The 26,166-nt window shown below is 45.7% G+C and overlaps 1 protein-coding gene across 1 annotated transcript in view; it reads right to left on the bottom strand.

Annotated features, from left to right (window-relative positions):
* Nucleotides 1–24,643, bottom strand: part of LOC144739806 (receptor-type tyrosine-protein phosphatase S-like) — a 210,430-nt gene extending 185,787 nt beyond the window's left edge. Inside the window, exon 1 of the mRNA XM_078622715.1 lies at nt 24,512–24,643. The gene's annotated coding sequence lies outside the window, so the exon portion shown is untranslated. The remainder of the gene's footprint in view (nt 1–24,511) is intronic.
* Nucleotides 24,644–26,166: the final 1,523 nt, after the last annotated feature.

The raw sequence follows: 26,166 nt of genomic DNA, 5'->3' as shown, positions 1-26,166 counted from the left end.
CCTCCAGTTAGCAGTCTGGAATGAGTGGTGGAAATTCCACATTCTCAAATTAGGGATATCCCTCCACATTAAATTTCGATTTAAAGGTTTCGTGACTGCAGGGATTCATATTCTTGGTTCTTTCGGTAAAGTCACGTAGAAGGGAAATAATAAAATAATAAAAATAAAACATAATAAAATAATTCTCACGACGTTTCAGCTACAACGCAAGCAGCCGTCTGCTTGCGTTGGAGCCGAAACGTCGTTTATTATGTTTTATTTTTATTATTTTATTACTTCCCTTCTACGTGAATTTACCAAAAGAACCAAGAAGATGAATTAATCCCTCTACATTATTTAGGTGCCACGGAGGCCAGATATTAATTACCTCGCCTGGTATGCAGGAGGTCGTGGGTGCGATCCCGACCCTAACACCCGTATATTTGGAGTTTGCATGTCTCTCTCCCAGTTGTCGTGTAGATTTTTCTCCGGGTCCTCCGTTTATTTCCCTCCATATTCAGAAATATGCGTTTACAATATTTTGCTGCAATCATTTTCAACATAAGCCACTTCTTTGAGCTATCATTTGTGGTTAGGTCGCTTCTGAAAAAGAGCTATATAGCTCAGGGGGTCTTATCTGGGAAAATAAAAAATAGTTTAGTTTAGTATAACTCCTGTTGACTTCACACACAGTGGTGCTATTATATTATTGCGTATGGCCATACATAAAACACATTCCTGCGGAGGGAGCTGGAAAGAACGTTGGGTTGCTCGGTCAATGGCCAGGGTCAACGGCGGCGTGGTGTATTCCGCAAATATCCCCGACTGTGAGGGCGGGCACAAGCCGGCGTGAGTAGGTTAAACGTTGAGTTTTATAAGGGCACCACGGGGTGACCAGCCCCTCCCCACCCCACCCAGCCCCACCCTACCCACCCAGCCCCACCCTCCCCTCCCCACCCAGCCCCTCCCTCCCCACCCAGCCCCTCCCTGCACGACGGACACAATATTAAAATATTAAATAATAACTTATTTTAAACAAAAATAATGTACCTTTTCAGGGAATTCACCAAAAGATCTGCTGCATGTTGGAATGACTGGAATGGTGATGTGGAGGCATCACTGTTGCACTGCAGGTATGCCATGACGCTGTAGCGTATGGATGACGCAGCCTCCCCGATACTTCTTATTTAATCTAATGCCGCATGTGCCATGTGAAATTTCGTTCAAGCAAAAATTCGATTTCGTTAATTGAAAAGTGTCCATAATTTGTCAATTGCGTTAAGGCGAAATTTCGTAAACCAAACGTTCCAAATCGAGGGATATTTGTACTTTAAAACTGTCGTCACAGAATTCTCACCGTCACAACACTGCTGCAATAATGAAAATGTGATAATGCCTGACCGTAACTTTAAAGTGTTTAGAGCACTTTCTTACGAAACTGGAATACATTAGCTATGTATATAAATGTATGTTTATTTATCTATCTGTCGTGGAGGGATCACTGTCACTCTCATGAGCAAATTTTCCAATATTAACTACATTTATGAAAAAGTTGTATTGCTGCTAAGGAATTACTGGGAAAAAGTATCAAAAGAGCTGTCCAAAAATTGGCAATACATTTTAAAAGGTTATCTGGTTTCCTTGGGAATTACATCACACGTGCAACATGCATATCCAATCTCATGGTTACAAGGAGCATCACCTCGCGACATCACGTATCATATGTCATCTTGCAACATGACATGCAGTAAGAAATCATCTCTTTACCTAGTTTTAACGCTAACGTTATTTCATCACTATCCCCATCAACTTTGATCGATCCGCTACTGGAAGTCATCTCTCACAGTCCTGCAATGTAACAATCCACCAAGCACCTGCACAAGAGATGATAGTATCACTCCATCTCCATTGTGGATGTCCCTCCCTTGTAGTTACGTGTCCTGCCCAAGCCCACTTACTTTTCTTAACAGTTTAAATAATGTCATTAACCTGTGGTATGTTTCGATCGCAACACAAGCAATCGTCATCAGGTGGGACAACCACAGCAAGAGAAAACTGCTGAAGTAGGCGAGAGATCTGCCGTCGCACGAGGTTATATAGGACTCGGCAGTAGGGGGGGAGAGAGAAGTGGGGGGGGAAGGAGGCGGGACAAAAAGTAGACCCCGCAGCAGCACCCGGGTCACTGGAGTAAAGTGGACCACAGCAGCAGCATTGGAAAGATCGGCAGATCTCTCGCCTACTTCAGCAGTTTGTTCTTGCCGTGGCTGTCCCACCTGATTACGATTGCTTGTGTTGCGATCGAAACGTCGTAATCTATTATTTTTCTACCTACGTGACTTTACCACAAGAACCAAAGAGTATGGATTCCTGCAGTCACGAAAGCTTCAAATCAAGACCGTGGTATGTTCTCTAAAAAAACACTTGAAAGGACAAACATGTTGGAAAGCATTACATAATCTATGCATTTTCATCCTTGTTCTCATGAGCAAAGCTTCAAACTCATGCCAAGCAACCCAAGAAACAGCCTAAGTGTGTAGCTACTGGAGAAGAGCTGCTTACTTTTTAGGCTGGGTCACCCCTTTAATGAGTGCATTCATTCCACGTGCACCATCAGCAAGCACATGCAGCAGCTAAACTGATTGAAACAACTTATCCAATTAATTTTTGGTTTAGCTCTTTACTTTAACACGTGACTCACTATACTCTTGGTTCTTTCGGTAAAGTCACGCAGGCAGAGAAAATAAAAATAAAAGAAAACACGACGTTTCAGGCGCAACACAAGCGTCCGTCATCAGGCGGGGACAACCACAGCGAAAACAATCGCTGAAGTATACCAAAGAGATGACTGTGACAAGGGATTATATAGCTGGGGGGGGGAGGAGCCAGGGTGAGTGTGGGGGCGGGGCGTGGGCTGGAGGAGAGCGGCAAGGGTGATCCTAAAGCTCAACCTAAAGGGTGACCTAAAACTGTGACACGTTGGGGGGGAGGGGGGTTGGGAGAGAACTCTGCAGGCTCGAAACACTGCACGGCAAATTTCCAAGTGATGGGAGTGAGCAGGGCTGGGAGTAAAAGACTGGAGATGCGGATATGAAAATAAACTTTCAGGCAGCTAAGGTTTAACTTGGTTAATAACATTCTTCCAATGATTGCTCAATTTGAATCCATCTTCTCGGTTGAAGTTATGTCTATGTTTGTATATCTGGATGGCTTCATGGACAAATCTTTGATGGTGTCCAGATGGCTTGCAGAGCACTTTGGTATCGGAGAAAACAATATCATGAGAGCCCACAGCGTTGTAGCAGTGGTCAGCCACGGCGGAAGAGTTCGTCCTGCCGTGTTTCAAATCTGCCTTGTGCTCGCGAATACGGTCTGATACATGTCGTTTCGTTTCACGTGACTCACTTTTGAACAGCAATGGGAATGCAGCGTCTAGTCAAAGGTCCAAAGATAATTTCCAGCAATCAGTAGAGCTTACTCTCTTTTTGTACAACAGAATTGTCAGCCACTATGAAGTATGTATCCCCCCCCCCCCTCTTAGACTGACCATTTTGCTGTCATTTTTCATTCGCTAAAATAACGCATATTTCTAGCTCCAATTTAAATGCTAATTTTAATGAAGCGAGACTTTATAATGATGGATGTGGGGGCTGTCAAAGTGCCACCACGTGTACACACAGCCGCTAGAATGATTTAAAATTTTACAACACTTTGATTTAGTTTATATACTGTAGTCTACAAGATTTCCGCATTTATCACCAATTATAACATTGTAAGTATTGTTAGCGTGTTGTCATGAGGTGAAGAAATGTCTCTTCCTGAACTGTACAGCCAGTAGAAGCTAATTAAAGGACAACGCAACCCATAACAACAAACATCTTCTGTCTTTGAGATATTTAACTGGGCTGTATGTCCCTGGCTGTCTGACATCAGCTTGAAGTTTTGCGAGTGAAAAAACTGGCATGTCATAATAGAACTGAGAGTGATATATTTCCCTTAAATTTGTCAATGAAGTGATATCGATACAGCACTTTGACAACACCCAAATGCGTCTTAACAGTAATTTAACAAAGCTTCAAATGCATGTTGGATACCCTAGGGGCAACAGACGAAGTGTGTAGGTGCTAGAGAAGAGCTGTTGTGTTTTTGGGTTGTGTTTGCCTCTAAATGATAAATCTTTACATCCCTAAACATTTTCTAATTAATCAATTCAAATAGATCATTACTCTCACAACCCACAGGTTGCAAATTTCGTGTAATAATTGATCATTTTCACTTCATACACATGTTACGCATTTATTTGCCTTCATGTAAATGGTGGGAACACACTGGACAGAAGAGAGATAAGATGGAGAGTAATGCTGAGACAGAAGACAAGGCAGCCAATACAAAGACACTGCAAATCGTACAAACTATACATTAATATACTGCCAGTGTACAAATCAGACAAATTAAAATATGATACAAAAAGTAGATATTACATATCATAATTTATAAGACAATGACTGTACGGACAAGACGGTAGAAATTAGATTGTACAAACCAGACAGACGCACGGATATGACAGTGAAAACAGATGTACAGGTGATATAGTGATTACAAACAATATAAGCTAGACAAGCAATACCGTAAAGAGAGACAATACCCTTGCAACAAATAATCCAGACAAGAGAGACATTACTTAACAGACGATGCAGACAAAAACATTGATTCTTAAAACTGAACCATGATCCAAAATCAATACGATTAATTGGATCGTGGTGAGTCAAATCAGCGAAACTTGGCTGAGAAAGGGTTACACATAAGGCTATACGGGCATGAGGTGGCAGGTTTACAGACGGTCAATTACTATGTTCATACCGGGGTGTTAATTGGGCTTGTTTCACAGTGTCGTTAAAGCTCCCCCAACGTGTGCGGCCCATGTTTTATTACTCCAAGCATTATCATTTTAAGTGCATTATTATTACTTTACATATGCCGAGTGCAGCGGCTGAGTAGGCATATAGGTTGGACGGTGCACCGGATGGCTGGCTTGTTAATTATAACCAATGGAAAACAGTATTTAAAGGATGATTGCTGTCTCAGGTTATTATCTACAATTAATATAGATGTGAGTACGTTCATTGCATATAACACAGTTAAGCAAAGTCTCTCCCTGCTCAAATAATCCACAGAGCAATGCTCATCTCCACTGATGGTCGTGAGCCAGCAGCGAAGATGCCGCATTCCTATGGCAGTCGATGAAATTCTGCAAAATGGTACCAATTGTCATGACCTCATCAAGCTGACGATAACAATCTAGAGTCAGCCCCTAGCTGGGATTTGAACCCATGCCCGACGGATTTTTACTTACACATCTTGACCACAGTGACACCTTGGGAAGATAGTTGCTAAAGATGCAATGAGAGGTAGCCAAATGGCTTTAGGGGGGTTCATAAGGGCGGAAGCACAAAGCTGGTACTGTACTGCTAAGATCATGGGTTCAAATCGAAGGTTCAGGCACCCTTGATTAAATTGTATTCTCAAGTGTGGTGTTTTGATGGCCTTAGCTCAGGTAAAAATTACTTTGCAACAACCATCACATTACATCGTGTTTGCCACTTAATTTGGCCTTTTCCATTTAACATTATATTACCAAATAAGAATCCAAGATTGATTGACATCAAACACCGTTTGCAGGGCAACTATCACCCGTATAGCCTTAACAGACTGTTGGGGCAAGTGCTGTTAGCGAGCAGCACCTATGAAGGCTGGCACGGGACATGATGAGGTGGGTGGCCAACACCACGCCCGGCTGCCTTTGTCTCCCCAGTGGTGATGTTTATACACCGCACCAGGTACTCATTTGAGGCACAGTCGACCTCAGAGAGGCCCAGGACTGGTTCAAATAATCGTCACTGGTGTGAGCGGGAATCAAACTCGGGTCGCTGGGTTCGTAGCGCAGCGCACTAATCACCGCTCCCCATACACACTCACTTTCACACACAAAATACACACGTGCGCGCGCACAGACACAAACACTCCAAGCGGGAGGCTTGTGACTCATTACATATCGCGGAAGATCACTCCGCTGAAGAAAATAGTTATGCGGTTCAATGCGTAAGTGCGAGTTTGCATTTGATATAAAAAAAAATCTCATGGAAGCTGGTTCGTAAGTGCGGATGTTTGTAAGTCGGGTATTCGTACGTAGAGGGCTGCCTGTAATTATAGAATCAACTCACTGCACTTGAGAATCCAGCTCAACCCATTGATAGCTGCCTAAATTCGAACTTAGAGCCGCAATGGTGCCAGCTCAGTGCATGACCCCTAAGTAACCCAACAAACTATAAGTTCAACCTTACGCTCAAGATACATGCATTGAATTGAACATCTATATATCTGTTATTCATGACTTGTGAAAAGTACATGCAAATCATATGTAAATGTCACATTCAATCTCGTGTAAACAATGACACAAGATGATACAAATCATACAATACAAATAGGACTAAAATAATCTATTCTTAAATAAAATCATGACCCCAAATGATATATATCGAATCGTGGGAAGGTGAATCAATGTATGTCGATTTGTCAATATCACTCGATATCCTTTACTCCAGGTCTCTGCTACGACTGCAGCATTGTTATTGTTCGTATAGCTTCCACTTAGCTAATGCGATTAAAATAGACTACAGCGGCGTGTCCTTTATATGCATAAAGAGGCCAGTTGAAAGGCCATCAAAAGTAGTTCTGTGATATAATTGTCTAGGCCATTCTTTGGCCCAAGGTGATGCAATGCTCGCTGTCATAATTATAAAAGGAAATGTATTCATCCTATAATATGTTGATGCAAGCACGACATATTTAAATGCAATTAAGGAGGTGGTGGGGGGGGACAAAAGTAACCGCAAATTGAGAAATTGCAAAAGGTGCTGTGTTTCAGGGCTGCAGAAAGACTGTGGCAGAAGCAATTAGTGGTGCTGATTATGAGAGTGCAAGTCATGATAACACTAATAAGGAGCGTCTTTACAAGACACACGTTCCGCAGAATTGTGTTATTAGGGTTTCATCAAAATGATGAGGATCAATCCAGCATCACTGGGATGTTTAATTATTGGGTTTAAATAAAGATGCTATGGAGAAATCTGTCTGCTGTATCTCGACCCCTTAAGAGAGATCTCTGTCAGTCGATTATTGTCTTGCAATCCCATCACTGTTGTCTAAAAACACAGTAATACCTCGATATACAAAATAGATGCGTTCCTGGAGCTATATTCGTATATTGAAACTTCGCATAATTGAATAATTTATAACATTAGTACTATTACGATGCACTGCCAGCCTTAGTAACTTACCATTTTATACTACACAAACTTCATAACTTACAATTCATAATGTAAACTATTTATTTTGAAAATAATGTATTTCATACTGTACAATCTTAAAATTTATAAGAAAAGAAACATCGCGATGCACAACGCTCAAGAATTGATATATTACAATTGTATTTGTATTTATATAGTAACATATATCTATTAACGTATTCATTTTTGTGCAATTATTTATAATTTAACTTAATTTCTAGATTTCTGGTTAAAACAATGGTAATTAATCCAAAGTTTGTTATAGCGAAATTCGTTTATTGAAAATACGCATATCGAGGTAATACTGTACCAATGGTCATCCAGTTGTTTAGAGGCCCATCAGAGACCAGTCTCTTGGCCAATTATCGTACGAAGACACCATCGGAGAACAGTCTTCAGAATATAAAGTTGTGCTCTAACCACAACACCGCCCAGCCAAAGTGATTAGGGTGATCCATTAAACTGTTGCAATCTTTTCCAATGAACAAATCCAATCAGCACAGCTAGCTTCGCAGATGCAAAAGAACGCACATTTTTAATAAAAATGTATCAGAACCTCATCTCTGCATTTATCTGCAGCTTCATTCCCGCAGCTCTGTTAACCGCGTCCACTTCTACGGATCGGAGTTTCTGGGTTTGCGAAGTGTTTTCAATCTGCCGTGGTGTGCCCCTTATTAAGAGGTGCCGCGAACTGCAAATCTTCTGCTTAGAGGCATTCGTGAATTACTGGATAATTGAAGTTCTCTACTATGTAAAACAATGAAATACTTTATATATTGTTGAACTTTACCATACCAAACAGAAAAGAAGCATTCTGACATTTTAGTACTGGTGCATAGAGTGTATTAGGAATGTTATAGGACAGCTGACAAACTTTGAAATGGAGCATAGAATGTGGTAGAAAGGCATTCGGAAGTGAGTTTGCAATGGGTGGTGGCGCATTGTATACGTGTCCGGAAAAGGGGAGGTCTTTACCGGTGGGACACATGAACCTCATGTCGGTAACCCTGGGAACCGCAGTACTCCGGCTCTCGCATAATCTGATGGTCGGCGATGCGGCAATCGACTCATCTCGACGAGCTGTACACGATGCACCACCACGGTGCATACGAGCGTTCAGGGTTTCAGCGCAATCGTCCTCGCTGCGTTTCGACATCGCGGAGTAGCACTGATATCGGATTGATTGGTACCCCAGTCGTGGCGTTATGTACACCCCTGGAAAAAATAGTGTCCCAGAAATAAAATATTTAATTGCCTCGGCAATTTTGTATTATTTGGTACCCCGGGGTACCGCCATAAGGCTCACCTGTGCAAGATGCAGATTACCGAGACGGGCATTGTAGAAGCACCCAGAGGTCAGCAATCATCAGTTACAGAGCTAAAGGTTTAAGTTGCTGATTATGAGACTGTAAACGCGGTTTTGAAGAACATTCACTGTAACTTGGGTTAGACTTAAAATCAGATATGATGGCAAGACTGTAAGAGCGGTCATTGGAGGTCAGGTGTCAGTTGTGTAACAGCTGCAGGACCTGGCAGAAGGAAGTAATGGTGAGGTGGGATGGAATTAACTTAATTGGATGTGATGACCTCTCAACCTTGAGTACTGTACTTACCAGTGGTATTGAAAATTAAATCATACCGAACTTGTCATTTTCAAACTAATGTATGTTACTTTATTACTTGCATTTTTTGTAATGAAATAAAAATTTATTCGGTTAATTTAATAACATTACTGTATTTTAAAAGTAGACACATTTTTTGGTGGTACTGCATTGGCAGTGGTGTACAAACCAAATAACAAAAAAGCCCAACAAAATCGTTAACATTGCCTTAATGCAGAGGTCGCAACCGGGGTACCCGATACCCGTACCCTACCCGATACCCGGTTACCCGTACCCGACCCGTTTGCGACCCTGGTGCGGCCGGGTATGGGTAAGGAATCAAAACCTGTTTGCGACCTCTGCCTTAAAGAGAACATATATAATGAGCAACGATCCAGGTGATGGTCCATCTTCACAGCACATCTACGCTGGGAAGTTTATTTTTTTTGTATGATAAAGTAGGCTGTGTCGCATGATATAAATGCATGGAACCAATGCTGCCAACACAATTGTTTCGTTGTTTGTTTATGGAAATGTTTTAATTGACGAAATCATAAAGAGTAATGAGCGATTAAATGCCAAGTCATGGTAATATGATTACCATTAAACATGGAGCAATCATACACGGTTACTGGCGTTCCCCTTGTGGTAATCTGAACAAGTGTTAGTCTACAACAATTTGATTGGCCACCATGCAAAAACACACTTGTTCATAAAGCCAAAAGGGAACGACAGTAACTGTGTATGATTGCACCATGTTTAAGGGTAATCATATTACCATGACTTGGCATTCAATCGGCAGTGTAGAAAAATATATTGTTGTTCAGTACTATGCTCCCGCGTCTATATTCTCTGCCTTTACCAATCTACAGTCCAGCGTGGTGAAAAAAGTTTGCGATAACCTCCACGACCCCGCATAGCATGGGTGACGGGGGGTCTCATACAGCAGAGGATTTGCAAAGAAAATCTACATGTACTTGTAATACGTGTGCATGTTTCAATGTATGTATGCGTGTGTATATATTAGGGTTATTAAACGATCATCTTTAAACAAATAATCGTTTCAGAATCGATCATAAATTTGGACAGTCATTAATCGATAATCGATTTCAGTGGAATTTTGTAATGAGAGCGCTGATTTGTAAGAGTTAACGTACAACACGCAAAGTGCGTGCAACTAATTTGTTTCAGAGGCAGCCGCCATTTTGTTCCAACGGATAGGCCTAAATTGTCTGCGTGGTTAACACGTGCCCTCAATTCTCCGTTTGAAAGGTAAAGATGCAGCCCTGCAATTGCCCACGTCACAGCCAAACGGAAGTGCCTCCACGAGAGGGAGCGCGAGAGGGTAGGTAGTATATTTCACGAGGGCGAGGTGTTTGTGGAAGAGGTGACGTGTACTGTCCTCGACATTTCATCCCACACACGAACTATAAGGATTAACTGACTGGTGTAACCATTTACTGTATATTTATGTATTGACAAGAGGCGGAGGGAATTAGAAAACATGCCCATTGTTTCCACTGCCGTGCCAAAATATGAAATGTAACGGTGGCAAGTCCACCTTGCTAATCATTATATCAGGGCAGCTCCATGTCTGAATTAAAAAAAGGTAAACTTGTATGTTCATTGCGAGACATGTGTAGAAAAGAGGTAAAATTTTTTTAACCAATTACCGCCATGAAACTGGCTACCATTCGCCTTTTGGGCCTTCACATGAGTTTGCAAACAGCACTAGCCCCAACAATCTGTCAAAATGCTATACAAGAGATGTTTATATATGTGGGTTATATGTTGGCAACGGTGGTGCAACAGCCTCAACAGCATCGGATGCGACGACCTCTTGACTGCGATGTAAACCTTGCGACCCGACTAGTACCAAATGGCATCAAAGCCTTCCCTGAGCTTGACATCGGTCCACTCTTCTTTAAATAAGTGCCTGGTGTTGTGCGTAAACATTGGCAAGACACTGGTGGCAATTCGTGGTTGTGGCCACACTTCCGTCTCATGCACTGTTATGATCTCAATAGGTACTCAACATTTCATGTAAATAAAAGGGGATCTTTGGAGTCTTTGTGTGCGTGTATATATACCGTGTGTGTGTGCGCGCGCGCACATATTTCTGTCTGCATATGTGAATAGTGTATTGTGGGGTATGGTGGCGCACTGCGCCACGACCCGCGTTCAATTCCCCTTCACAGCCAATGTCGGTGACGAATAGGTGAATGTGAACCGGTCTTGGGCCTCCCCTAAGTTGACTCAACCTTATATGAGTACCTGGTCTGGTGTGTAAACATCAGTAGTGGGGAGACAAAGGCGGCCGGGCGTGGTCCTGGTCACCCACCCATGTTGGTTTTCATAGGTGCTCCCTCAAATTACTTGCTTCAACAGTCTGTTCAAGACTATATTGAGGATCTTTGTCAGTGTGTATGTGGTGCAGTAGTTCAAGCACTCAATAACCCAGTAACCTGAGTATGAATCCCTCCCACGGATAATATCAGTGGTAAACAGTATCTGAAATTTCCCATTGCTGTTTAAACTAAGTAGAAGACAGCGCTCCCTGTGCCAGTTATGGACGGATGCTATTGGTGGATCCTATTGTTGCCATGCATTTCCTGTCCACAAATAAATGCAAATAATCAGACGAACTTGGCACCATTTCTAGGTTACTTTGCTTATCCGAGAAGAACCATGACTTCAACGAATAATTCAGTGCTTTTAGGAAACCATTTCTAGTAATTACTCATCCGCAGATTATAACAAGAATTTTTCACCATTTCCAAGTTGACCCCCTTATCTGCGAAGTCCAGATAAAATGATTTAGCGCTTCCAAGAGTCCACTCACACGAGATGTATGTGAGGCAAATCGCAGATGATAAGATGGATTTAATGCAATAACACCAGTGCCACATGCACCGACTGTGCTCCACGGTCTTTGGCGTTTCTCAACCTTTAAATAAGCATCTGAGGCACCGTGTAAACAATAGCGCTGGCTGTGGTGCAGATCAAACTACTCATCTATCTTGGCAACCGTAATAGGCGCTTACTAACATCATTGTTCAGAGGTCTGTTGGGGAAAACATGGGAATTTTCATAAAACGCTGTACCCCGTGCATTATCAGTGTATATGTATAACATTAACACGCACGAGCTAATTGTCATTTTATTATAATAACACAAAGTTACTTGCAACAAATGACTCCCCTCCACTAATTGTACAAGTGATGAATTAAAACAGCATCGCACAGTCGTATGCACACGCATACAGTGCTGACTACTCGCCTCTAAAATTAAGCATCACCACCCAGGGGAGATGTTGCTTGAGACAGCGGGTGGCGAGCGGCCAGCCGCGAGGTTGATAGTTGGAGGTTAAGTCCCTGGTCACGACTCAGTGGTGGGGACCCTGGGCACTGATGAGAGAGTGCCACTCGAATGTGTCATCTGAGTAGACCTAGAGGGTGGCCAGACCACTCACACACTCGCTGCCTTCCCAGTGATTAATGTACACTGAGTCTGATTAATTACTTTTTGAGGGCACTGGAGTTTACAGTGTGGATGTTATCCAAGTCTCCCTGCTCAAACAAATATGGGGTGGAGCAATGAGCACAGTAGGAATTCCACATTATCATGGTGGAGTTAAGTCTCTGCATAGGATGACAAATTATTTCTCTCTCCCTCCTTATGATGCCCATGTTGGAAAACACTGCAATGCCCAGCAAGCAATGCTGAGGTACTGGATTCAAGCCATGGGCTGGGTGTATATGTTTCACATTTTATGTGGCTGGCTCAGGTTTCTCCATAGGATGACCACCATTGACATCCCACGAAGTGATGTCGCTAATTTTTCCGACCCCGGAGTGATCATCATCATGATGATCATCATCATTCAGATATTCATTTTAAGAACCGACCCCTGAACAGGATTTGATCCCCACAATATTCTACAACAAAAACACATTTTTGTTATAAAAATGTAAACTGTTGTGACAGTGCACGCCTGTTTTCCAGCACTTTGGTGGCAAGGCTTGGTGAAGCCCACCGAAATCCGAGACTTACAAACCAACGTCATTGCAATGTGGCCAGGAGATGGCAGTGCAGCAAGTGGGTTTGCGCACCCATCTGTATGGAACTTTAGTGTTATACCCACATATGCATGGTGGGTTTTTCTGCAGGTACTGTTTTTGTCCCCCCCACATAAAGCACTGATTAAAGGCACTTGCCAAAGATCTCGGTGTATAATAAAGGACTGAAAAAGTCTCGTGACTCAACTGAGTCCTTCGTTGACAAATGCTATTTCATATTTGATACATATATAACGCACCCAATAAAATATGACTGTATTCTCCTATTTTATTACATCATTCCTATTTATATCCATATAATCAAATTACCGGTTAACCCATTATGTAATAAACTAGACAGTGATATTATGCTTGAACAGTCATAAACATCTCTTGTTTGCTATCCCGAAGATAAAGCGCAGTGTCTGAAATTGCTAAAACGTTTGAGTGAAAATCTTTGTAAAATCCACATTAACCATATGAAAGAGCCCAGTTTTTCCATACGGCAACAATGACTGTGTCGTTATTACTACGAACTGTGTGCAAGTCCACTCGCGAAGGGACTATGCCCCAAACACGCAAGACGGTGGGATCTCGATGGGGTTCATAGCTGGTCAAATAAAGGATGTCGACCCTGAAGAACGAATCTCAATGGGCGCTCCTGGTAAAATGATGTCAGTCACAGGGGGATAATTTCAAAGGAGCCTTTCTCCTGGTTAAATAACGTAAATCACAGGAGGTGATGATGATGATTCTCAGAAGGCGTCTTTTACCTGGTTAAGTAAAGAACACCAACCACAAGAGATAATTAACCTCGGTGGACTTAAAAACAAGATATGGACGTCACAAGAAACCACGAATATCGATGGGCTCTTACCTGGTTAAATAAACTATGTTGATCACAAGATATAATGAACTTGGGTGGTATCTTACCTGGTTAAATAAAGGATGTTAATCACAAGAGATTAATGGTCTCCTACCTGGTTAAATAAAGGATGTTGATCACAAGATATAATGAACCTGGGTGGCCTCTTACCTGGCTAAATAAAGGATGTTAATCACAAGAGATGAATGGTCTCCTACCTGGTTAAATAAACTATGTTGATCACAGGATATAATGAACCTGGGTGGCCTGTTAACTGGTTAAATAAAGGATGTTAATCACAAGAGATCAATGGACGCTTACCTGGTTAAATAAAGGATGTTGATCACAATATATAATGAACCTGGGTGGTATCTTACCTGGTTAAATAAAGGATGTTAATCACAAGACATCAATGGACTCTTACCTGGTTAAATAAAGGATGTTGATCACAATATATAATGAACCTGGGTGGTATCTTACCTGGTTAAATAAAGGACCGTCCGTTGATATATATCGACATGTCCTCGAACTCGTATTCGGCTAAACTCAAAGTATATTACTGGATAGTGAATATAAATGAGTCACACTTGTTCAAATTACTTTCGAAGCAAATGTTTAAAATAACACCGAAAATAAAAGTTGCCCGCCTTACCTAAAGTCCCGTTAGGTTCACAATGCACGGTATGTTAATTACTTCAGGCGCGTATTAAATATTCATTTAAATCACCTCATACCATATATTTTTAAATCATTTGTGATCAATTATTCAGTTACTTTTAAAGCAAAAATATACATGTTCTCCACGCAAAGCGTCCGTACAGTACTGCATCGTGTACCACTCGAATGCCCTCGTATGTAGTAACACGTGCACTGCTGAGGGTTTAAAATCTTTATATACAATAGCGACGATGCTAACATTGCCCTCACGACCCATGCATTTAACGAATACAAACATTTATTAACTTTGCATTTAAATTCGCGAAAAAACAGTCACATTTACCACAAACGTACGATGTTTAAAAAAAGCCACACTTTGTTTATTACCTCAGGCGTCGAGAAATATCTTTGCCGCTAACATTGCTCCCGCGAACAACTTTTACACGCCAGCGAGACCATCGCCGTCGTCGTCGTGAGCATAACTATCACGAATGGTTTTGTTATTATTATTAGGAATTTTTATTTTATTAAATTGCAACTCTTTTTGAGGCTACGCGAATTGTTCCGCAGGCGAGGAGCGACTGTGGCCACGGCTCGCGCGGCGCTCAACACCGCGAGCCCAGAAGCCGCCGCGCTCGTGCGCACGCGGTGGGGCGGGGGGCGAGGGGCGGGGCGGGGGGTGGGCGGGGGTGGGGGGGGTAGCAGGGCGGGGCCGGGTGAGGGAATAGCGGGGCGGGGTGAGGGATAGCAGGGTGGGGGTGGGGGATAACGGGGCAGGGCGGGGTGGGGTAGCGGGGGTGGGGGATAGCAGGGTGGGGGATAACGGGGCAGGGCGGGGTGGGGTGGGTAGCGGGGGTGGGGTGAGGGATAGCAGGGTGGGGGTGGGGGATAACGGGGCAGGGCGGGGTGGGGTAGCGGGGGTGGGGGATAGCAGGGTGGGGGATAACGGGGCAGGGCGGGGTGGGGTGGGTAGCGGGGGTGGGGTGAGGGATAGCAGGGTGGGGGTGGGGGATAACGGGGCAGGGCGGGGGGGGGGGTAGCAGGGTGGGGGATAGCGGGGCAGTGCGGGGTGGGGGGGGTAGCGGGGGTGGGGTGGGAGGATAGCAGGGTGGGGGCGGGGGTGGGGGATATCAAGGCGGGGTGTAGACGGGGTGTGGGATAGCGGGGCGGGGTGAGAGGATAACAGGTCGGGGGTGGGGGATAGCAGGGCGGGGCGGGGGTGGGGGATAGCGGGGTGGGGGATATCAGGGCGGGACGGGGGTGGGGGATAGCGGGGCGGGGTGGAGCGGGGTGGGGGATAGCGGGGCGGGGGTGGGGATAGCGGGGCGGGGCGGGGGTGGGGATAGCGGGGTGGGGGATATCAGGGCGGGGCGGGGTGGGGATAGCGGGGCGGGGTGGAGCGGGGTGGGGGATAGCGGGGCGGGGGTGAATAAAAAGGGCGTGAAACTAACGGCGCGCGACCAACCTCGGCGCGAGGCCACGCGCCCCGCGCGCCCCGCCCTCTCCCCGTGAGGCTCACCTCGAGCCACGCCTCACCAGCCCCCAGCCATTGCCTCACCCCCCCAGCCATTGCCTCACCACAAATAGAATAAGTTATAGGGATCTGCCCCACCAATCGCCGTACAATATAAAGGCGGCATGGTCACAACAACAACATGCGTCCATGTGACACCGCTACGAGCCACCCTGGTTCTATTCTATCTACGGTGAATGTATACTGTAATACATTTTAGTCCCATTGTATGTAGGTGCGTTGTGTAAACATCGCCAGAGAAGATTAGCTGAACTGGTCCTGGCCATCCGTTAGGTTGACTCAGCCTCAAATAAGTACCATTAGGAAGACAAAGGCGGCCGGGCGTGGTGCTGGCCACCCACCACCACTCCTCGTGCGCCGTGCCGGCCTTCATAGGTGCTCGCAAACAACACTTGACCCCTACAGTCTTCTACAGGCTATAGGGGGGGGGGGTCTTTATATCCTTGTGTGTGGAGGAGACTCGTTGAAGGACGCTCCTGGGCAGTCGCCCTCCAACAACAGCGGAGGGCAGAGGAGCCCGGAGCAAGTTGGAGCAGTAGGAAGCACAGGGGGTGCAATCTGCCCATAATCTCAGTCAACCCATGGCCACCTGGGTCTGTCCTGTGACCTGCACCTAGCCTGGCACAGCAGCCAACCCATGGCACCTGGGTCTGTCCTGTGACCTCCTGCACCTAGCCTGGCACAGCAGCCAACCCATGGCACCTGGGTCTGTCCTGTGACCTCCTGCACCTAGCCTGGCACAGCAGCCAACCCATGTCACCTGGGTCTGTCCTGTGACCTCCTCCTGCACCTAGCCTGGCACAGCAGCCAACCCATGGCACCTGGGTCTATCCTGTAACTTCCTCCTGCACCTAGCCTGGCACAGCAGCCAACCCATGGCACCTGGGTCTGTCCTGTGACCTCCTCCTCCTGCACCTAGCCTGGCACAGCAGCCAACCCATGGCACCTGGGTCTATCCTGTAACTTCCTCCTGCACTTAGCCTGGCACAGCAGCCAACCCATGGCACCTGGGTCTGTCCTGTGACCTCCTCCTCCTGCACCTAGCCTGGCACAGCAGCCAACCCATGGCACCTGAGTTTGTCCTGTGCCTTCCACCTGCACCTAGCCTGGCAAAACAGCCAACTCATGGCACCTGGGTCTGTCCTGTGACCTCCTCCTGCACCTAGCCTGGTACAGCAGCCAACCCATGGCACCTGGGTCTGTCCTGTGACTTCCACCTGCACCTAGCCTGTAACAGCGACGAACGTTGAGCCGATCAGACCCCTACCTCCCACAATTAGATTATCACGATTAGTAGTCGCAATTAATTTAAAAAAATGTATGGTTTGCCAGGTGAGACCTCACGAAACCAGGATAGAGTCTCAGGCTCCATATAAAATAAACCGAACTACAAACATTTAGAATCAGAATATGTGTTTATACTGGAGGAATCCGATGAGCTATGAAGCTCTTTTTCACATATGTTCAGTAACTGAGGGCATCACTAAGGTCGCAAAGGTCCTGGAAGTTCGTCACTGAGAATGACCCGGATTTGGAGCACAGCAGCTCCTACAACCTTGTCTCCCACCGCTGCCATGTAGGAGAACGGTAGAATGCACTGTATGTACAGTGCATAATAATTATGGATGTTATAATACATCATTATCAAATGTATACAATAATATTTACCATCTGTATTATTAATAGCGCTATTACTGATACCCCAATGAAACTCTCATTGCTCCCCTCATTGCTCATACAAAAGCAAAAACGCTGTTTGGAACGCATCCCCACATATACAATGGTATAATGACCCCTTTTAGTACCGATTTGATTAGCGCTCACTTATCCACGAACGCATCATGAGCGCTAAGCCAAGTCTGCCTGTATATACTTACCACACACTACTGTAGTGTGTGGGTACAGTGGGTACAGTGTAGCGTGGGGTAGTGTATAGCGTACAGTAGTGTGTGGTAAATTTAGTGTGTGGTGTAAAGTTAGTGATTTGAATGTGAGGTGGAGTATAGTGCGAGGATGTACACAGTGAGTTTGACGTGTGAGTCGGCGTGATTAGTGAGTGAGTGGTGAGATTGAGCGAAGGCTGACGTGAGTGTGAGTAGGAGATGTGTATTTTCTGTGTGTATGTGTGTGTATGTACAGTAGTTTGATTAGTGTGTTGCGAGGGGTTGGTAACCTTGCACTAATTTTTCCAATAACAATAGTTAAAACTTCCAATTGCGCTTATGCTGGATGCCCCAGGGGAGAAAAGGAGTCAATGACATCTGGCCAAACTCTATTTGGCTCAGCCAGGGGAATGTACCCACCCCACGCCCCCACCTCTTAGGTTACATTATGACACAGGCAACTGGGCCCAAGTGATTAGAAGGCATGTGCCAGATGAGCTCAATAACAATGGTAGGAGGTTGCTAGACTTCTGTGTAGCTCTTCGGCTTGTAATCACCAACATGCTATTCCGGCATTGGCGCATCCACACAACAACATGGATGTGTGGCTGGTCCAAGCAAAACATTTGCTGGACTACATAGCGACAAAACAGCAGGCTCATCAACTTGTCATGTGTAATTTGTCCCTGCCATACTTCCAAATTGAGAATGTCATCATTGCTTGCGATTGGGATTAGCTCATCCCCCCTTCTGATATTGGGAGGAAATGGTTAAGGTTCAGGACTGTAACTCATGCAGGTGAAATGGCTGTATGCAGTCCGGACCTTCCCAGAGACCCTTGCTGATAGAGGAGGTATTCTGGCAAGCTGAGAGAAAGCGGCAAGCCCACTCCCACGTTCTACAACATCCCACGTCTGAGATGAGAAGGCTTACCGCAGACTTCGCTCGGAGGTTTCGAAAACTGCGCAGCATTACCAGGATAAGTGGTGGTTGTGGGTTTTTAAGGAGATGGAAACTGCCTAAGTAGCGTGTGCTCACAAATCGCTCTTTAATTCCATCAAAAAAGTGACTTACAGAACAACACAATACCATCCCGAAGGGAAAAGACGGTAATCCGATCTTCGACCCTCAGGATCAGGTTCGCAGGTTTACTGAGCATTTATGTAGATCTTAAGGGATAGGAAACTGCTCAGCTCAAATAATTTCATGGGGAAATGTGGAGTTGTCCCTACTGGCAATACTGTGAATCAAACATTGGAGGAAGTAGCTATTGCTTATGAGTGGTTGGCTGATGTACCTTCTGTTCAGAAAGTGCAAGCAGTGATAACAGAGTCTGAGATGAGGTAAGCACTGGGCAGAGATGACATCTCAAACAAATTCCTGAGGGAGGGTGGTGTTTTTGTGCACACCGCCCTCTTTGACATAATTACAACGGTCTGGTCCACAAGACAGGTTCCACAGGATTGAAAGGGTGGCCTGGTGGTTACCATTTTATAAAGGTGGACCACACTGATTGCAATAACGATTGGGGTATCTCCCTCCTCAGGTTGCATCTCCCTGCTGAGAAAGGTCATGGAAACAATTATTCAACATCGCCTGGCCGGGCACACTGAGCAGAGGCTTTAAGACCCCCCCCCCCCCCCCCCATGTGGTTTCAGACGGGTTCGTTCCTGCACGGACTCCATCTTCTCTGTTCATCTACTACTGCAGAGGTGTAGTAAATTGCAACATGACCTATATATCTGCTTTATTGACCTGGTTAAGGCCTATAATACCATCAATCGCCCAGGGCTGAGTTATTCTTTCTACTTTTGGGGTTCCTGACCCTCTGCTCACAATCATTAAGGACCATCATGACGGTGGGCAGGCCTGGTTGAAGCTGCGTGGGGGGAGTCAGATCTATTTCCTGTTCACCTTGGGGTGTAACAGCGCTTAAACTATTTATCATATGACCACTTAGTTCGAGACGCTTTCCATGGCTGTACCAGGGGAATTTCCATCTGGTACAGATTTATGCACGGGTACAGTCAAGGGATGACTCCCGATTGGTCAAACATGTTACGTATGCTGATGATCTGGTAATTGCTGCTCACTCTGAGGAGTTGGAGATGCTACGGCTGAACCTTAGCGTGCTACTACCATCAGCCCCACAAAAACAAAACACCTGCTGAGGTATTGTGCCATCAAACACTCCACCCCCTAAACTCCCCATGAATAATGGCGCAGTTGTGGATTGGTCGAGTTCCCATACATTGGTAGTGTGCTTATGCCTCGTTCCGGTTTAGCAGCAGAGGTCTCACTCCGAATGAGTTGAGCGGCATCTTTTCATTGGCTGCATAACGCTGTGTGGAAGCACCTGGCCTGTCGCTCCATGAATTCTCGGCCACAGTTATACCCTTCATTCTCTATATTTGTGAAACCTGGAACACTCTGAAGCAACATCTGTTCCAGTTTAAAACATTTAGGCTGGCCTGCTTATTATCTATCCTGTATTTAACCAGGCTGTATTGTGTGAGGAGCTTTAAAGATCCCGACACAGTCCCATCAGTGAACTCGTCCGGCAGGTAAGGCTTCATTGGCCAGGTCATGTAGCCCACATGGGTGATGTGCAAGATGATCTGGAGCTGAGTGGACTTGCTGATGACTGGTACCAGCAGTGTTAACATCGGCCTCTGTGGAGGAGGCTCTTGAAGGATGCTACTGGGCAGTTGAAGGCAGTCAGTCGCCTTCCAACAACAACAGAGGGCAGAGGAGAGACGCTCAGAACAACGAGCGGAGCGCAGGGCGACTAAACCGCAACAAGTTGGTGCAGTAGGAAGGACAGGTGGTGCATGTCTGTCAACCCAAAACACCTGGGTGTGTCCCGTGACCTGTCAGCGAGCCTTTCACACTTCCCGTGGCTTCCGAGTGCACCTAGCCTTGCGCAGAAGCTGTGGTGAGATCAGCGCCACTTCGTGATGAATGGCAGTTGTTGTTGTATCGCTGGATCGTGAAAGGTGACGGCGGCTTCAGGTAGGCTCTCATCCAGTAGTGGATTGAATATGGCGGCTGATGATGATAAAAACAAGAAAATGGATTCTTGATTTTTTTGTGTATCTATTCTTGAAAGGAATTGAGACAATTAGATTCTGACAAAGATCTCGATTGGAATTTACATCCCAATTATTCCCCACTCCTCCAAATACCTTGACAAGACAGACGCTTGTGAAAATCAGCGAGGCTTTCCTGTGCAATGATGCAGTACATCTACCTTCACGTTGTACCTTCACAAGCATATTTATTTAATGAATTGATTAATGAAGGCCACTGTTGGCTAATAAGGGAATTGGTTCCATGGACTCTTTACCTTTTTATGGGACCCAGATTGACTCAGTTGGGTTGCAGAACGACTGAACCACGCCAATCGAACGTCGCCCATTATAGTAACGTAATGCGCGACGTTTCGGGAGATTGCCCTTCATTTCGAAAAACGTTGCCGATGAGATATGTTGACGAAATATAACGGTGTTATTGACGAATGTGTTGAGTTTCCTTTCTTGTTAAACGTGTTTGTGCAACGCATCATCATCAGCAGCAGCAGCATCACTAAATGTTATTTTGTTCAATAGGAAAAGTGGAGATGCGCTGAAATCTCAGTGGCGTTCCACCTGGTTAAATAGAGACTGCAGCGTGCCCGGGGGGGGGGGGTACGTGGTGGTTTGCTAATAAGATTAGGATGATAAGTACATTATTGTAATGACGGCGCTCATGGTGGCACGTCGGGGAGCAGGGGGGAACCTAATAAATCACGAATGGCTGAGCTATTTTTAAGCATCAATGGTCGCTTCGTGGATGGACTGTCTCCGGCCATAGGAACGTTGTGGGATTTTCACTTGCTGCCTCGGGGCCAGTCGTGGAGATGACCTACGCTCAGTTGCACACTTCGGAGCAGGGAGACCCCCCTGTGCTCATCTTGTGAATGTTGAATGGCAGTGAGTTGGATGCTTGTGGGACAACACGTGCTTACCACATCCACATTCATGTGCCAATTCATTCCCAGCGTCTCAACATATTGCAAACATATACTGTACAGTATGATAATTGCTTTTTTACCCTTCTATCTGGCAACAAAACTGACACCTTTTTTACAAGGAGTCATGTTTGCATAGACCACAATACCTGCAGTCATAATGCAAACAAAAAAACATAACTCTGATAACGTATGCACTGTCCTTGAAGTTGATTGGTCCACACCCGAGACAGCTTTCCTTAGAGCCTAGTCTCACATGGGTTGGACCAGATGACGCCAAAAGGCGCACAACTCAAAGACAATGCACCATCAGAGTATGAGAGCTCGGGGTAAGCATTTACACCATTGGAACCTCATTTGCCAGTAAAAAATATGATATTTTTCACATTTTTTACTGGCAAATGAGGTTCCAATGGTACTGTACAGTAGTTATTAATTTGAGGCGCAACGTCTAAAACCACACACACACGCGGCTCTCGTAACTATAAACTACATGCCGAGCATAGGCTAATCTGGATACTTTTAAATCAGGCCCGGCATTAATACTGCAATGATATAAATTTCTGGTAAACATCAATCAATAAATTACCCCTCCCCCTTTGATCTGCCACTTACCCCCCCCCCCACCTCCATCGGCTATGTGCGCCGTGCTATCCCGCATGAGTTTGAGCTTTGAAATGAGGAAATCAAAAGGCGTCGAATAACCTTCCATCCAGCGGTGGATTGATCATGGCTCACGATGATGAAAGTCACTATGGTGACGTCAACGCAGTAACCTCAGCGGCAATGATGGCAGTGGCGAGTCGCTTTGTGCACAAATACAAATATGCCCCCGTATAGCCTTCATAGACTGTTGGGGCAAGTGCTGTTAGCGAGCACCTATGAAGGCACACGAGAGGGGGTGGATGGCTAGCACCACGCCCGGCCGCCTTTGTCTACCCAAGTGACGATGTTTACACATTTCTCCAGTTACTCATTTGAGGCTGAGTCCACCTAGGGGAGGCCAAGGACTGGTTCCGATAATCGTTGGATTGTGCACACACAAATACACGAAGTGGCAGCTATATCAGAATGGCGCTTGTGCCAGCCTAAGAGTGCTCTGGGGCAACGGAAAGTCTCAAAAGGATTGTTGGAAGAAGATTACAGAACAAAACCCAGTTGTTATCGGTTAACGGCATGAAACGGCTAGCAAACGCACCACATCTGCTATCCATTGTGCCAACATACTTCCCTTTGGCCACCCGGAGCTCTGCTCGCTGTTGTCGTCGCTCCTCTGCCCTCCGTTGTTGCTGGAGGGCGACTGCTGCCCAGCAGTTTCCTTCACGAGCCTCCTCCACAGAAGCCGATCTTGACACCGCTGGTACCAATCATCAGCAAGTGCTTCCTGTACCGCATCAGCCCATCTCGTCTCTAGCCCGTGCCACGCCTGTTTCGCCACCTCTTATCTGGCCAAGGTCTGCTCCGGCATGCGCTGACTTGGCATAGGGGCTACACAACCCAGACAACGCAGCCTCGCCTGCCGGATGAACCTACGGATGGGAATGTATCGAGCCTATTCAAGGATCTGTGGGCTCCTCACACAATGCAGTCTGGTTAAACTCAAGGCATAGAGAAAGAAGGGCATAAACTGTGACCGAGAAGACCCGGAGCTTCGTGTGGAATGACAGGCCAGGCAGCTTCGACGCAGTGTTACGCAGCCAATGAAATATATCACCGTTGACTGATTTGGAGTGCGACACACGCACAGCAAAAGAAACGACAAGTTCGGCTCCGTCTGAAGATATATTCTCCAAAATGAGAGCTTTACGTAATTGGCATATTGCCCATGCACGGAACCTAATCTACCCTCTACAAATGATTTCGTGGCACTTTGGAGGTGATAGTGATCCACAAGCGCAAATAACAAAAAATATCAACACATTGGTCAATAAAACTGCCTTTTAAAAATATATGCCCTCTCTACAATCATCCAATTACTCACTGAGAATTGAGGTTGTGGCTTATTTCATGACACAAAGTTTCCAGGCAAGCATTGTATTTTGGTAGTGCTGATGGTCAGGCCCCACCTGTTCGTGGCAAGCTCCACGAGCATTTACCAAGTCATCAGCATTCACAACCTGGTCAATCAGTCAGAAGCTATGTCTTGCTTGATCTGACCCAGCCATCGATCAGCCTCCCATTGTATCTATATTGCCGTGTGAATCCCAGTTACGCATATGGTTAGATAATAATTGGCCAGGCTCTTCTAACTATATGATCAAAACGATGGTCGTGTCGTGGGCAGAGGATATCCCCCAAAGTGAACAGGGAATAGGCTCCGACTCCCAGCCAAGCAACTTTAGCCGGGCCTGCCCATCGTTATAAATGTCCTTAATGATTGCGAGCTGACTCGGGTGCCCTGACTGCGCGAAGAACAGCCCAAATCCTTGGCCTCTTGATGGTATGGTAGGCCTTGACCCAGGTCAATAAAGCAGAGATATAGGTCCTGTTGGAATTCCCTGCACTTCTGATTTAACAGGCATACATATATTACAGCGCACACATGAGACGGATGCTTACACAGACACACACACGGTACTCACTGTGTCTATGCCGTAGAATAAATTGAGGCCTTGTTTCCAGCAATGATTTTACTCCAGAAAAATGGCAGAGGGAGGGAGCAGAGAGGAGGAACGTAGGGACAGAGGGAGGTGAGTGGAGCGAGGATCAGTGAAGAGCCGCTTAAAGAGGCACTGCAGTGTAGTTTGCAGTTGGGCGTATGCTTGTTATTATTGCTAATGAGAACAGCATGTGTTGTGTGTGAGGAGTGGTATTGTTGTGGTTTATTCGTTGCAATCCGAGCGCGGTGACCTAAGTTCGAGGTCAACATTGGTGGCGAATATAAGAACCGTGCTGGCTTAACAAGCTCCGGACAAGATAACGACACGCTGCCCAACATATTGTTACGCGTATGGTGGGATTTGTGTGTATTGTGTGTCAGCGTGTGTAAATCACGTGAGTGTGTACTATGCATGTGAGTGAGATTGTAAGGGCCATGAAATGACACCTTAATTAATAAACTACGGGAGGAAAATAGCCGACGGGGTGCAAAAATGGGATTGATTGAGAGAGAAACGACGGAGTGGAGAGACTAAGAGACAGGGATGGTGGAACCTTCTGGAAGGTTCCAAAAGGGACGGGGAGAAGGGAGCCGGTGTGGGGTGAGCAAGGAATGTGTTGGGGAGAGAGCTTCCTCCGAGTGGCGTGCGAGTGGTGTTGCTGGAACAATGAAGTTTATCTTGCCAGATGTCGACTCGTGTGGAATCCCCTTTCAACGGGAATGTGTAGTGTAGCACCACTCACAACACCACGTGGTCCACTCACACAAAGGTCACCCACATAGTGCTGTTAGTGAACATCTAGATGAAGGCCGACATGGGTGGGTGACCAGGACCACGCCTGGGGGTGAGTTTGGTGAGTGGCCAACACCAAGCCCGGCTCCCTTCGTCTCCCCAGTGCTGATGTTTACACGCCGCGCACCAGGTACTCATTTAAAGACGAATCAACCGAGTATCATTTCAGATATTCCACACGGTTATTGGTCATGAGTGGGAATCGAACTCGGGTTGCCCGTCAGGTTCATCGTGCAGTGCAGCGCTAACCACTCCGCCACCACTCGAAAGACAAAGATCCCCCTATAGCCTTAACAGACTGTTGGAGCAAGTGCTGTTAGCGAGCATCTATGAAGGCCGGCACGGTACATGAGAGGGTGGGTGGCCTGCACCACGCCCGGCCGCCTTTGTCTCCCTAGTGGCGATGTTTATTACACACCGCACCAGGTACTCGTTTTAGGCTGAGTCGACTTAGGGGAGGCCCAGAACCGGTTCAAATAATCGTCACTGGTGTTGGCCGTGAACGGGAATAACATTTACACACACACACGTACACATCTAAACAAACAAGTCCGACTCAGCTTGAAGATATACTTATAATCCATCAGCTTATGGGCATTGCACACTAATGTTCTCAACAACATTTGTTTAAGCATACTCTTGACTGTTTCAACAGTGTGAGACACGGTATCATCTTTAATTAGATTGTAAAAAATATATATATAATTTACTGTGGCTAAGTTAACAGACGCAAGCAACGTGGAGGGAGGAGAGGAGATGTAAGTCTCCCGCTTCGAATTCTGCCACGCGGTCTTTCCGACGCTCACCACGGACGAAGTTCCAGGTCCTTACAGTTCCACGAGCTG

Source organism: Lampetra planeri, chromosome 3 (genome assembly GCF_965212315.1).
Source record: "Lampetra planeri chromosome 3, kcLamPlan1.2.h2, whole genome shotgun sequence".
NCBI classification, from domain to species: Eukaryota; Metazoa; Chordata; class Hyperoartia; order Petromyzontiformes; family Petromyzontidae; genus Lampetra; species Lampetra planeri.
This window is presented reverse-complemented; position numbering and strand designations above follow the sequence as displayed.